General features: G+C 35.3%; 1 protein-coding gene across 7 annotated transcripts in view; it reads right to left on the bottom strand.

Moving 5' to 3' along the window:
• The window catches only part of LOC125250758 (gamma-aminobutyric acid receptor subunit alpha-2), a 158,028-nt gene that overhangs the window by 87,155 nt on the left and 55,765 nt on the right, over positions 1-15,108 (bottom strand). The gene's annotated exons all lie outside the window — the stretch shown is intronic.

The following is a 15,108-nucleotide window of genomic DNA, read 5'->3' as shown; positions in this document are numbered from 1 at the left end:
AGTTGTTCTAAATAACAACCAAGCAGACAAGCAGTTTGACCAAAGTGAACATGAAAGTGCTGTGTCGTGACACACTCACAGCCAATCAGAGTTGATTGGCATAGTTGGAATTTTGCACCAATAAGGTTTCACAGTGGGCGGGGCTACAAAACACTTCAACACTATAAGCTGATCTGGCAGGTAAAATTGTTATTATGGTTAACTAAAACAATAAAAACACATTTTCGTTACTTGAAATAAAACATAAAATATTAACTTAAAATAAAATACCTTAAAATAGTTTTTATTTTTGCTAGTTGCCACTGCAACGTTTCTCATTTTTATTTAGTTTAACTTGTCATTTAACCATGTGAAGAAAAAAAAAAAAAAACACATTCTTAAAGGCCATGTCTGTAGTAAAATAATTAAAACAAACAAAATAAAAACGATAAAGACATAAAAAACTACTAAAATTGACTTTAAAATTAAAACAGAAAATATGAAAATAAAAATGGATAAAAATATTCAAAATATTAATAATATTATAATAATAATTATAAAAATTATAATAGTATATAAATGACAAAAATAACACTGTTCTAGACTACAAGCAAATCGTGACAGATAAAACCAATTCTACCATTAACACAGAATGCGTTTTATTAAAAGTTGAACTTCTTATAACCTGAGCAGCACGATTTAAGAATGACGTGTCAAAAGATGTGAGTGCAATGGTCAAACATGTCCGTCTAGCACGTTTGTATAGAAAAACAATGGAAAAGCATGAAAACGCAAAAACACATTCTGTGTTGATGGATTCTGAGACTACAAAGCAGAGATTTAAAGGGGACCTATTATGCCCCTTTTCACAAGATGTAAAGTCTCTGGTGTCCCCAGAATGTGTCTGTGAAGTTTCAGCTCAAAATATCCCACAGATTATTTATTATAGCTTCTCAAATTTGCCCCTATTAGGGTGTGAGCAAAAACACGCCATTTTTGTGTGTCCCTTTAAATGCAAATGAGCTGCTTTCCAGAAGAAGGTGGAGCTTCAGATACTCAACAACAACAAAGCTGGAGAATCTCACACAGCCAAAATGACGAATGTCACTAACAGTGTTCAGCCTTACATTGTTCAAACCGGAGTCGGACACTGATGGAGAGACTCAGGAAGAAGTTACAACTTTTAGAATGAAACTGGACGTTTCTGAATGGTTAGTGGATAAATTGATGTAGTTGCTGTGGAATTGATTCAACTCATCTACTAGCATGTGCCGTCATGTTAATCTTTTGTGCAAATCCAGCATTGAATTGACCCTCGTTTGTGAAGCAGTCTGGCGTAAAATGACCTTATGGTAACACTCTATGACAACACTCTTTCTGTTCTCTAAAGCAGCCCAACATGGCCTCACCCCTTTTGCATGTTCCTGGGGGCAGGGTTTATGTAAATTTTGGGTTTGTGATGTCACCAACCCGAGAAAAAGCTCATTGCAGTCCCTACCAGCCACTTGTTGTAGTCCTTAAAAAGCGATTTCTGTAAAAGGAAATAACCCCTTTGCATTGAACTTTGAGCGTTGTAACTTTGCAGATGCTGTTTATGCTCAAACAGCAACATTACACACTAACTAAAGTAAAAAAAAAAAAAAAAAAAAGTCAAGGTCCCCTTTAAAGCAATTCAAAAACCACAGAAAATGCAGTTCTAAAAAAACTTCTAAACTTCTAAAATGAGAGTAAATGTAGAGTGGAAGCGGTTGTAGACTCAAAACAACTCTAGAATTAAAGCAGCTCCAGACTAAAATGACAGCATTTCAAGAATATAAACATGTTGACTGAAATCAGTTCCTGATTTAAAAGCAGTGCTAGATTAAATTAAATTAAATCAATTCTCCATTGAAATTTCCAGACTAAGAGTTCTTGTATAAAGCAGTTCCAGACTGATGTGCCACACTGCAAGCAGTTAGACAGAAGCACTGCAACAGAAGTTTTATTACTGCTCAGACAGTGTCAGAACACTGCAGTGTCTGTAGCCCGATTCCTCCTGCAGCTGCAGGTGCTGTTTTTGATGGATGTACAGCTCATTCTCTGGCACGTCTCTGAGATCTGGATGTTCCGTCCAGTCAGCACTCTGAGAGGGTTATGACGGTCTAATTTCAGTCAAGGGGCTTGTATTGTCCCGACTGAGGAGGGTTTATATGATCATCCATTAACAAGAGATGAACCATTGAACCCCACCACCACGTGAACCCTGCACTCACATTATTACAGATACTCCCACAACATACATGTGCGCACACACACATATCACGGAGTAAGGGAAATAAAAATAAGTAGGTGGTGAGGTCAGGAATGAGTGTTTATGAGATTGCCTCACAGGTGCTGAGTATGCATTTACATTAGATTATTCATAGACACATCATTTATGAGTTTGTGTGTGTATGCACACTACTCTTCATAAGTTTGGGGGTGGTAAAATTTTCTAGTGTTTCTAATGCTCACCCAGGCTGCATTTATTTGATCAAAAATACTGTAAAAACAGTCGTATTGTGAAATATTATGACAATTTAAAATAGATTTGTATTTTAATATATTTTAAAAAGCTGAATTTTCAGCATCATTACTCCAGTCTTCAGTGTCACATGATCCTTCAGAAATGATTCTAATATGCTGATTTGCAGCTCAAGAAACATGTCTTACTATGATCAACGCTGAAAACAGTTGTGCTATACTTAAAGGCATAGTTCTCCCAAAAATGAAAATTTGCAGTTAATTTACTTACCCACAGGCTATCCAAGATGTACAATAGGTGTCATTTTTTTCTTCAGTAGAACAGTAAAGAAGATGTTTTTGCTGAAATCCTTGGTGGTCCTTGGTGATTCAAATAATGCATGTCAATGGCTACCGTCATTTTGAGAGTCAAAAAAAATAAAAAAATAAAAAAATAAATAAATATATATATATATATATATATATATATATATATATATACACACACACACACACACATATATACACACATATATACAGGCAAAACAAAATTAATACCCGTGGCTCCTTACGATACATTGAGGTATTATGAAGAGAAACGAATGGTCTGTGCAGGAAACTGAACATAATTTACAAGATTATTAACTGCAATCCACAACATGGGCAAAACACATTCATGGCAGTCTAGAGGGCGAGCTTCCTGTCGCATAATGACGTATGTGCTGGAGAAACTCACACGTTCGGCACGTCCTGATATTGCAGAGTTAGTTGCGTTCCTGGGTCAACATATTTTGTTGATCCTGGAAAAACATTCTAGTCTCAAAAATTTAGCCTTAACCCTATTCCTACCCCTAAACCTAACCCTACCCAAAAGTTATCCAATACATGATACACCAATACATGATTTTAAGCCTAAACTTGACATAATCTGTAAACTTGTCCCTGAAATCTGATTGGTTGATTTGTATGTTGTTCCAGGATCAACAAAAATGTTGACCCAGGAACATGTTGAACTCAGCAATATCAGGTTATGCCACACGTTCGCTTGCTCGAAGATTGACTTTTCACAGATTCCCAATGTTTGAGCTCCTGCACATGCGTCGTACTGCGAAAGGAAGCTCGCGCTTCTGACTGTCGTGAACGTGCTCAGGACCGTTTTCCCTGACTGTGGATTAGAGGTAAAAATGTTAAATAATAATATTCAGTTTCTTGCATAGACGGATCATTTCACTTCATAAGATCTCAACATATCAACAGGAGCCACGGGTATTCATTTTGTTTTGCCTGTACATGTTTTTTCGACTCTCAAAGTAACGTCAACGGTAGTGACTTGCCTTATATGAGGACCACGGTTTCAGCTAAAAATCTTCTTTATTGTTCTACTGAAGAAAAAAATTACATCTTGGATGGCCTAAGTGTGAGTAAATTAACAGCAAATTTTCATTTTTAGGTGAACTATCCCTTTGATATTTTTGTGGTAGCCGTGATACTTTTTTTTTTCTTCTACATTTTCAGGATTCTTTGATGAATAGAAAGTACAGCAAAATCCTCAGAGTTAAAACAACTCTGCTTAGAGTACATATGGTCCCTCTCTAAATAGTGTTAAAGTAGTGTTTGCTGTGTACTAAAAAAACTGCATTTTCTAAAATATTTTGTAAGATTATAAATGTCTTTACTGTTTTTTTTTGTTTTTTTTTTCTGATCTAGTTAATGCATCCTTGCTGAATTAAGCTACAAATTTCTTTTCTTTAAAAAAAAAAACAAAAAAAAAAACTATTGAATGGTAGTGTAAGCATTGAAAGAGTAAGAAATGTAACATTTCTGGTTCTTGAATTGTAGTGATTGCATCAATGATAATTTTAGTGCGTTTAAGAAAGCTACTGGTCCTCACTGTATAAACATTTATTACATCGAAACCAAGATATTCTTAAAAAAATATAATGAGTTATAAAGGGATGGAATGACACAAGGCTGAGAAAACAAATGAGCTTGTCTCACTAGTCTTAAGTGCACAAAACAGCAGCGGTTCTCAATTCACTTGTACATGATAAAAGTACAATTAAAAGTAGCAATTGTAGACTGAAAAAAGTACCTGAAAACAGTTCCACGCAGCAGTTTAAGAATAACAAATGGAGTTTTAAACTCACAACACTTGTAGACTGAAAAAAATCACTTCTCAACTGAAAAATAGCATTTTAAAGGTGCCCAAGAATGCTTTTTCACAAGATGTAATATAAGTCTAAGGTGTCTCCTGAATGTGTCTGTGAAGTTTCAGCTCAAAATACCCCATAGTTTTTTTTAAATTAATTTTTTTAACTGCCTATTTTGGGGCATCATTAACTATGCACTGATTTTGGCAGCGCCGCCCCTTTAAATCGCGTGCTCCCTGCCACACAAGCTCTCGATTATATTACAGCACATTTACAAAGTTCACACAGCTAATATAACCCTCAAATGGATCTTTACAAGATGTTCGTCATGCATGCTGTATGCATGCGTCGAATTATGTGAGTAAAGTATTTATTTTGATGTTTACGTTTGATTCTGTATGAGTTTGAGGCTATGCTCTGTGGCTAACGGCTAATTCTGCACTGTTGGAGAGATTTATAAAGAATGAAGTTGTGTTTATGAATTATACAGACTGCACATGTTTAAAAATGAAAATAGCGACGGCTCTCTTGTCTCCGTGAATACAGTAAGAAACGATGGTAACTTTAACCACATTTAACAGTACATTAGCAACATGCTAATGAAACATTTAGAAAGACAATTTACAAATATCACTAAAAATATCATGCTATCATGGATCATGTCAGTTATTATTGCTCCATCTGCCATTTTTCGCTGTTGTTCTTGCTGCTTACCTTGTCTGTGCACAGATCCAGACGTTAATACTGCCTTTCCTTGTCTAATGCCTTGAACATGGGCTGGCATATATGCAAATATTGGGGTCATACATATTAATGATCCCGACTGTTACGTAACAGTCGGTGTTATGTTGAGATTCGCATGTTTTCCGGAAGTCTTTTAAACAAATGAGATTTATATAAGAAGGAGGAAGCAATGGGGTTTGAAACTCAATGTATGTCTTTTCCATGTACTGAACTCTTGTTATTTAACTATGCCAATATAAATTCAATTTTTGATTCTAGGGCACCTTTAATAATTAAAGCAGCATCACTAGAAACCATTCCAGATTTTAAAAAAAGCAGTGCTAGTGTTCTGGACGAGGAGTTCTCGTAATCTTGTTCCAGATTACAGACAAAAGCACTGCAACACAAGCCTGAAGTTTTATGACTGCTCAGACACCATCAGAACACTGCAGTGACTGTAGCCCGATTCATTAAAGATGTGTTGTCTACTTATCGCTTTGTATTATTTAGCAGTGCACACTCTTCTCTAAACCCATTCAATTAAGACTCCAAACTCACAGCTCATGTAAAACATTACTTAACTTGCTGTGGCGCTACTGAATCTACAACTGAGTATGTCTGTACTGTCTTCTATCCAGATCGGTGGAAAAATGCAGATGCCCAGTTACTTTAAAAGTGCTGTATGTCATTTTACTAAAGCATAAAAATACCACAAAATACCACCAATATGTTTGCAGAGATTTATATTTATATTCTATTAAGAGGTTTAAATGTTTGTTGCTTTTGTTCTATTAGGAGATTTAAATATTGCTCGGTTTTGTTCTCAAAAAGTATTAATGAAAATGAAAAGTTGAAAAGTCTTTAACGGCATGAAAACATTCTGACCCAGTATTTTTTTTTTTTTTTAAATGGATTCCTAACCATAAATGTGGGTGCGTTTGTAAGCGCAGCATGGCATCAGATATCAGTTAAGCTGAATCTAAGCTGTCCTCATCTCACCCCAGCAGTATACAGAGGCTCTTGGGGCCGTAGGGCAGCACAGGGGGCGAACAAATACTACTCCATCTCTAACCTCTCTCTCCAGTTTCCTTGTTGTCCTTCTATCTCACTTGCCTCCTATTCTATACCGTCTGCTCCATGGCTCAGAGGCACACAGCATTAATAGACATGATGACCTTCTGCACTGATGTGTGTGCGTGTGTGTGCATCTTGGCTTTGTTTAGGCCAGAGAAAGCAGCACCAGAGGCTGAGTGCAGAGTGGGTTTATCAGGATACAGAACCACCCGGGTTCACCCTCATCCATCACGGCCGGACATCCTGCATGAGGATGATGTTGGTTTAAGATTCCCAGTGCTACCCACAAGTCATATCTGTCACTGCACCTGCTGACAGAAACTAATGATTATAAAGAGGAGGCAGCATGATAGAAAAAGAGAGATCATGGATCCCATAAGAAAGAAAAATCATAAATGAAATCTCTTAACCCTATAAAGCCTACTGTATCATATATGCTACTCAAATTTCTAAGGCCTCTAAATGATCAACAATATCAAAACTTTGCTGTACACAATCTACTCTACATGACTTCTGTTGTCTGAATGATAGTTTATACTTTTTTAGAAAGTAAAAGGCCTTTTAGTAATATTTTTTTTTTAAAAAAGTCCCCCTTTAGGCCATGGTTCAAGTGTCTTTATTGATTTTTATAATTACTTTGTATATTGTTAGTAATATTTCAAAATTAGATTTTCAAGATTTTCGGCTTAGCTTTACTTGATGATTTTTAGAAAAATCATGTTATTGTAGTCAAATCAAAATTTATTCAGACACCTTGAACGTTTAATTCATTAATACAGTTTATTCACTTATTCCCAGTAAAAAAAAAAAAAAAAAAAAAAGGTAATAAAATATGACAAGATCTCAGAGTTAAACTGTATGAGATCATCTTAATTATGTTACACTTAAGCAAAACATGGTCAGGTCAAAGTGTCTGAATAATTTTTGATTCCAATTTTTTTTTTTTTATCAGTTTTACTGGTAGTCCACTGTATGAAGAATTTTTGGGTATAATATACCGTCACAGTTTACTTTATTTTGCTATCCTCACTTACATAAATGAACTATAGTGTCCTGCACCCACCAGTAAAAATATATCAAACATGTCTGAATAATGTTTGGTTTGACTGTATGTATCAAATATGACACATCGGGCTTTTGAGGAGTTATATATCTCTCAGTCATCATTGTATTGCATTTTATAATGTAGTGTCCCCCACAATAAAAACTACCTTAGATCATAAATCTAACCATTTAAATATCTTACTAAGACATATTATTGGGAGATATAGAGTGACAACTGATATTTATTAGGGGTGTAACAATACATCGATATATATCGATCTAATGTCTAACGATCCGATGCATCGATGCAATGCGTAAAAAATCGATACCTGTGGGCTATTTATAGAGGCACCTTTGTTTTAACATTCTCCACATTTTCACAGAATATCAGTCTATGCATTATCGCCAACGCGTGCATTCTTATTTAAACTACCTTTCAAAACTGTCTTGTGAAAGACACTCGGGACAGTAGATGGAACTGTCACTGGTCGATCGGGCCAGTGCTGAATCTTCACGAAAGTTTATAATTTGCTTGTGTTTAAAGCCTTGCAAAAAGCAGTGCGCACACATCTCAAACAGTGTCCGTTAGATCACAACACTGGAAAATAGAGTGCTATGAATCGTTCTTCACAGACACAGTAACTGAAATTAAAACTGTTAAAAGAATATGGTCAATAAACTGCCGCGCTGTTACTCTGTGTTGCTTCAAGCACATCATTCTGCACACGGGATGCGCATAAGTGCTTTGTGCCGCTCTGTATTGGAGCCGTTATAATAAATTTGCACAATGAAAGACTATTAATAGCCTATTTTGTTTTGTCCTACCTATAATATGTTGTTGCTTCATTAAAAACCTGCACTATACATTTAAAAGAAATGTCTTTTAATTATGCGCGCGTGTGTGTGTGTGCGTGTGTGTGTGTTTGTGTGTGTGTATGTAGCCTATTCCTTGTTTATCAGTTTTTTGACATTACACATTTTAGCACAGAACTAAAATACTTTCTTGACTGTTGTCATGTCAAGTTGTCATTAAGTTACTGTGTGAATTTTTATTTGTGGATGTCCCAATCAGGGTTCAGGATGTGAAATTTTGAAATAAATGTTTGTTATATATTTTGGTTGAGTTAAAAAAAATTTAACTGGTTGTGTAAAATAGGCTCAAAATATCAAAATATTAATCAAATCGAATAGTATCGTAATCGTATCGCAGAACTTTTTGAGGTATCGGAAAATATCGAATCGCTGGCTATGAGAATCGATATTGTATCGAATCGTGATGAACTGTCCGATTTACACCCCTAATATTTATATACATTTTATGTAAGAAGTCTGCTATACTATTATAAAGATCTCATTCACATAATTTCAACTTATAAATATCAGCAACAGCACTAAATTGCATATTTTTGCTGAATAAAACTGAGGTGTTTTGTCCTCCTTGAGTATGGGCTCTATAATCTACTCTAAGTCATACTATATGAGCCATAAAAGTCAACAATGATGCCCAACAAAAAAGATATATGCAAACTTTGAATTTTGATGGCAGCTGTTGGCATCCTGACATATCTGAGCACAGTTTAAGGTCTTTTCCTCAGGAAAAACACATATGAAGAGAATGAGACTTGTCTTCATTTTATCTCCATTTCAATCGCAATGCTGTCTAGGAGAAAAAATTGTAATAGTAATGAGATTGATATTTTCGCATTATGTTTTTTTCAGTTTGTGCAATATATTTTTACATGGTTTTACTTCTGTGACCGCAATACTTAGGATGGAAAATTAATATCATACATCATATTCATCCAACACACAGTTATTATAGTTAGCTAAAGCAAACCATAAAACCATAAAAAAAAATGTTACTTAACATAAAATAAATGCTAACAGAATTAAAAATACAAAAAACAACATACAATTATTTTTCAGCTAGTCGACAAAGCAACATTTCTCATTTTTATTTAGTATAACTTGATCTACTAAAACTAAAATACTAAAACTTGAATAAAATGAACTAATAAAAATAACAAAAACAACAAAACTACTAAAACTTTAAAATGAAAATGTAAACAGAATATACAAAAATAAAAAGTACTGTAATTCAAAATAATAATAAAAACTACAATAGTATTTCAATGACATTAAAATAACAATTCCAAGACCAAATGATCTGAGCTACTCTGTCCACATCAATTTTATAGCTATACTTTTACTGTATGTTGTGTCATTTCTCCCTATTTATGTTTCTCAGAAGTAGGTATCTCAGACAATGTTGATACTTGAAAGAAAAAGAAAAAAAACAATCTTAAAATCAATTAAGTATTCAAAAGCAACCTTTGAACATTACAGTTTTCCTCTGGAAATAGTTGGTTTTCTGATGCCACCTGGAAAACCGTGCTGTGTAGTTGACTCTGCTGAATCCTTGTCAAAGCTATTTGTGTCACCTACAATTTAAACACAATCTCCCTGGCACTGCTTCACATATTCTAATAAACCCCCTCTAACCGATGTCAACCTGACTGCAAACATGTTAACGCTCAGCAGCCACACCTACCCAACCTCTTCAGCTCATTACCCACAAGTCTCTTCACTCATCTGTTTACCTGAGTGTCACACGGTTCCCAACAGGGTCAGCTCTAATGATGAGGGTTAGCATGGCCACAGGGCATTGAGACAGAGAGAAAGAGACAGGCCTTCATTGCAAACCCACAGTGCAGAAAACTAAATCCACAGGCTTTTCTAAACAGCTCAAAGCTCTTGACAATAACAATGTGACCTCTGACTTGAAGCGAAATCGCAAAACAACGAGCCAATGACACTGTCACTTGTTTACCAGCTATTTACAAACTAAAGAATCAAAATTTTATGTTTTAGAGTACGCTGCACCCGCTGTAGCTATTCTATGAATTATTGACATGAATTATTCATTACAGATGACTGTAAAGGAATAAATGGCTTTTCTTGAAGTGTGTATACAATAGGTCTTGAAATGGAAACACATACCTTTCTACATAGGCAAAAACCAGGGCTTTAAAATAACACTCGCCAAGAGCCAATTGCCAGTATAAATAGAGATGGCGAGTATATGAAATGGTGTCAATCGGCAGTTGGCCGATTATGAATACTAACAATGCAATGTTGTGAGAATATTAACGTGAACAAACATGAACGATGCTCGGGACAGATGATGGGCTAGTGACGTGTCGACCGAAAGGGAAATCAATCCATTTCTTGTACACACATCCAAAGCGCGCCCAGAAATACACATCGCAGACAGTGCACAAATACTGAATTGAGTTCTCTTTCATGTTTTCTTGCACTTGAATTGACATATTCAAACTAAATTATGTCAAAATGCCTGTCTTGGTAAGTATCCTCATAAACATAGTCTTATGCCTTAAGTGCTGAGAGAGAAAACGCACATGTATCAGTATATTGGATCCGTGCATTATCTCTTAAAGTGACAGCAGAATAATATTCCTGCTGCTGTCTGTGTTTTTAATTTTATTCAAACAACAAATCAATGGCAAATCAACAATCAAACAGCATGATGAAAATAGCATTATTCACTTGAAGCACATAAAAGAAACACCCCCAATACTCTAACAATACTCTAATTTACTTAATTGAAAATAAATTATAATTAAAACTAAAATTATAATTAAAATACAATGTAATAATCAATGTATTTTATTAATAAATTTTGGTAATGAATGAAATATACATCATTCAAAGTTTCTTTTACATTTTTTTTTCGAAAGAAGTCTCTTCTGCTCAATATGGCTTCAAAAATGTAATTTATTCCTGTGATCACAGCTGAATTTTCATCATTACTCCAGTCTTCAGTGTCACATGATCCTTCAAAAAGCATCCTAATATGCTCATTTCTTGCTCAAGAAACATTTCTGATTATTATCAGTCTTGAAGAATTTTGTGGAAACCATTATACTTTTTTTTTTTCACAAGGATTCTCTGATGAATAGTGAATTTCAAGAGAACAACATTTATTTGAAATATAATTTTTTGAAACAATAAAAATGTATTTACTGACACTTTTGATCAATTAATGCATTCTGGCTAAATAATTTCTTTAAAAAATGAATGGTGGTGTATCTCGGCATTCTGATTGTTTAGGAATGGTTCCCAAATTTACTCATGCTCATGTCATTCCAAAATTTTATTCATTTTAATAATGAGATATTAAAGAATGTATGGTAGAGAATTGCATGAACAACGAAGGTGTATAATGACAACCAAGCAACACATGCAGTATAGTCTGTCTTATGAAGTCATATGATTGCTTCATGTGGAGGAAAAAAAAAAAAAAAAAAAACGAACAAAATTTAAGCAATTATTCTCTGATAAACATTCTTGTTTTGTTGTAGCTCTCATATCAATTTGAAATGTTGAAAACAGTTAATATTTTTAACATTTGTAATATTTTTGTGGAAACTGACACATTAAATTTACACATTAAATTAAATTTTTTTCAGGATTCTTTGATGAATAGAAAATTAACAGCATTTATTAGAAATAGAAATCTTTTGTAACACACTTATATTATATATATAACATTTCTCCTGATTGCCATCTTGAACCAATTTGGATGGACTTGGATGAACTCAACTTGTTGCAGTAAATTTTGGAATTGCCTTTTCTGGAATTAAAATGCTGTCTAGGTAGGCAGGTCAACAGGTTTCAGAGCAGAGCTGACACTGATGCTGATATGTGTATTTGCATGTTGAATTCATAACGAAAGCGTAATACAGAGAACAGCTATGATTCAGTGAGGCAGAATGAGTTCTTTTAAATAATTGATAGTGCAAAGATTTGTGTGCAGAATGAGGAAGGACTATCTGCAAGTACATTGAGAGGGAATCTATTTCAAAAGGAGAGGAGAGAAAAAAAATGGCCTTCAACTGTCAGAGCACTTGAAAAGAAAAAAGCGAGAAGGATGGTGTGGCAGAGGAGGATGATAAGCTCCGGGGAAATGTGGAGAGGCAAAGAAATGGAACAATTTGTCTTTGAAAATGAAAAAAATATATCAAAGACTTATATGTGCTCTCCCTCCTGCGAGACGGGGTCAGCATGCTAACGTGTGAAGGCAGAGCAAAGACGTCGCTATACAATGGATAATGCCATGCATTGTATGTTTCAATAAAGAAGAACAGTTAGTAGTACATTCATTGACTCAAAAGCGGAGGGTGAGGGAAAAGAAGGAAGAGTAGATAGCAGAAGACAGAAAGTGAGAGATAGCGGGATAGAAAGAAGAACAGCAGTATGCTTTCTTGGGTCTGAGAAACAGAAGGTGTAGCATCTGGGTCTAATCTCAAAGACACAGGAGATGAGGGTTGAGACGCTCACACTGAGACACTGGTGAGTGGACACATGGACGCACAGCACACACACAAATGTACCATGGTATCCATAGTTTCCAACAAAATATCAGAGTTACTGCCATCCTGAAGACAGGAAATTCAACAAAATGAGTGATAGCAAGCAACTTACACTGTTTGACAGAGATCCCAAGTCCTAAATTCCCAAGAAATGTGTATTTGTATTCATTTTGGTTCCATACATTTATATATATATATATATATATATATATATATATATATATATATCGCTTCACTGCCAAATCCTCTCCCGTGGCCTCATGGGATAGTAAATGGGGCTTTTCCACTGTGTGGGACTACTCGGCACGGCACGGCTCGGCTCGGCTCGCTTTAACTTTCAGTTTGCTTTTCCACTGCAGTTTAGTAACGCTACAAAATGGGTGGGATTATATACTGATCATATAGTTGCGCTGCCTCTATTGCCGTGGATCTGCTCCTCGTCTCCCAATGAGTCTGCACCTCATCTACTGACCACGATACAGCCATATCAAGTTGAGTGCTGTTGGCCGTTTAAAGCAAGTCGTTTTGCAAACAAATGATACTGCAATGGCTGTTACTGACTATTTAAATCTAGCTGGTTTGGTGACTCGTGTTCTAAGTCCCGTGACGCTGGTAGTGACGATTCTCTCTGACCAATCAGTGATCTGCAGTGTTTACACGTCACATTTAGCATTGGTACGGTACGCTTGGAACCTCCACCGAGGTGGTACTACTTAAGCGAGCCGTACCATTCCATACCAAGCCGTTCCATGCAGTGGAAAAGCGCCAAAAATGTCCAGCATATGCACACTTCAGAATCTCGCTGGAATTAGCAGGTCATCCAGGGACTTTTTGCCTACTTTTTTATGAGTACTGTGAAATTGGACACACTGTAAACCCAAATAAGTTGGGCTAACTCAAAAAAATTGAGGTAATCAGTTACATCAAATATTTTGAGTTATGATGTTCCCAGTTTTAATTAAGCAGAACTATCAAGTTTTGAGTTTGTGGTACTCATGAATGTTAATTGTTCCTAACTTGAAGTATACTGAGTTAGCTAACTCATACATCTTGATAGCAATTAACATAAAATATTTAGTTAAATAACTTTTTTATTTTGAGTTCTTGCAAATCAAATGAGTTATTTACTTCACTGTGAACCCTAAGAAAATACAAAAACTGCCAACTTGCTAATTTGCTAACATGTTAACAATAGCATGGTATAACGCTTGCTGAATGAGTACAGCAACTTAAAGGATTAGTCCACTTTTAAATAAACTTTTCCTCACCCCCATGTCATCCAAGATGTCCATGTCTTTCTTTCTTCTGTCGAAAAGAAATTAAAGTTTTTGATGAAAACATTCCAGGATTATTCTCCTTATAGTAGACTTCAATGGGCACCAAACGGTTGAAGGTCATAATTAGTTTCACTGCAGCTTCAAATTGTTCAACACGATCCCAGATGAGAAATAATGGTCTTATCTAGTGAAACCATCGCTCATTTTCTGAAAAAAAAAAAATTAAAATTATATAAGTTTTAACCAGAAATGCTCATCTTGAACTAGCTCTCTTCTTCTTCTTCTTCTTCTTCTTCTCCTCTATTAGAATTCCAGCAGTGTAGACACTGCTAAGTGTATTACTGCCCTCCACAGGCCAAAGTTTGAACTAATTGTTATATGCAATATGCAGTTCGATAGTTTAACAATTAGTTCAAAACTTTGGCCTGTGGAGGGCAGTAATACACTTAGCAGTGTCTACACTGCTGGAATTCTAATAGAGGAGAAGAAGAAGAGAGCTAGTTCAAGATGAGCATTTAAGGTTAAAAATGATGACCTTCAACCGTTTGGTGCCAATTGAAGTCCACTATAAGGAGAAAAATCCTGGAATGTTTTCATCAAAAACTTTAATTTATTTTCGACTGAAGAAAGAAAGACATGGACATCTTGGATGACATGGGGGTGAGTAAATTATCTGGAAAAGTTTATTTAAAAGTGGACTAATCCTTTAAAACATGTAACTTACCTGCTCTCAAACCAAGCAGCATGCGCTACTTGCCATGATGGTAACTCTCCAAAAACCCACATTAACAGAAACTCTTCTAAATTAGCATAACAAAACATGAATCACTACGAAATCTCCCTCACGATTAATCTTGTGCAAAAAACATTATAAAACACTTAATTTTAGCATTTACTCTCCCATTCGAGTGCCATGGGCAAAGCATGATGGGAAATAGAAATCCCAGTCCAGTTTCAGTTAAACTTAAGGTTGTCTAAATTAAAAGA

Source organism: Megalobrama amblycephala, linkage group LG17 (assembly GCF_018812025.1).
Source record: "Megalobrama amblycephala isolate DHTTF-2021 linkage group LG17, ASM1881202v1, whole genome shotgun sequence".
NCBI lineage: Eukaryota > Metazoa > Chordata > Actinopteri > Cypriniformes > Xenocyprididae > Megalobrama > Megalobrama amblycephala.
Note: the sequence above shows the minus strand (reverse complement) of the source record. Positions and strands in the feature narration are given on the sequence as shown.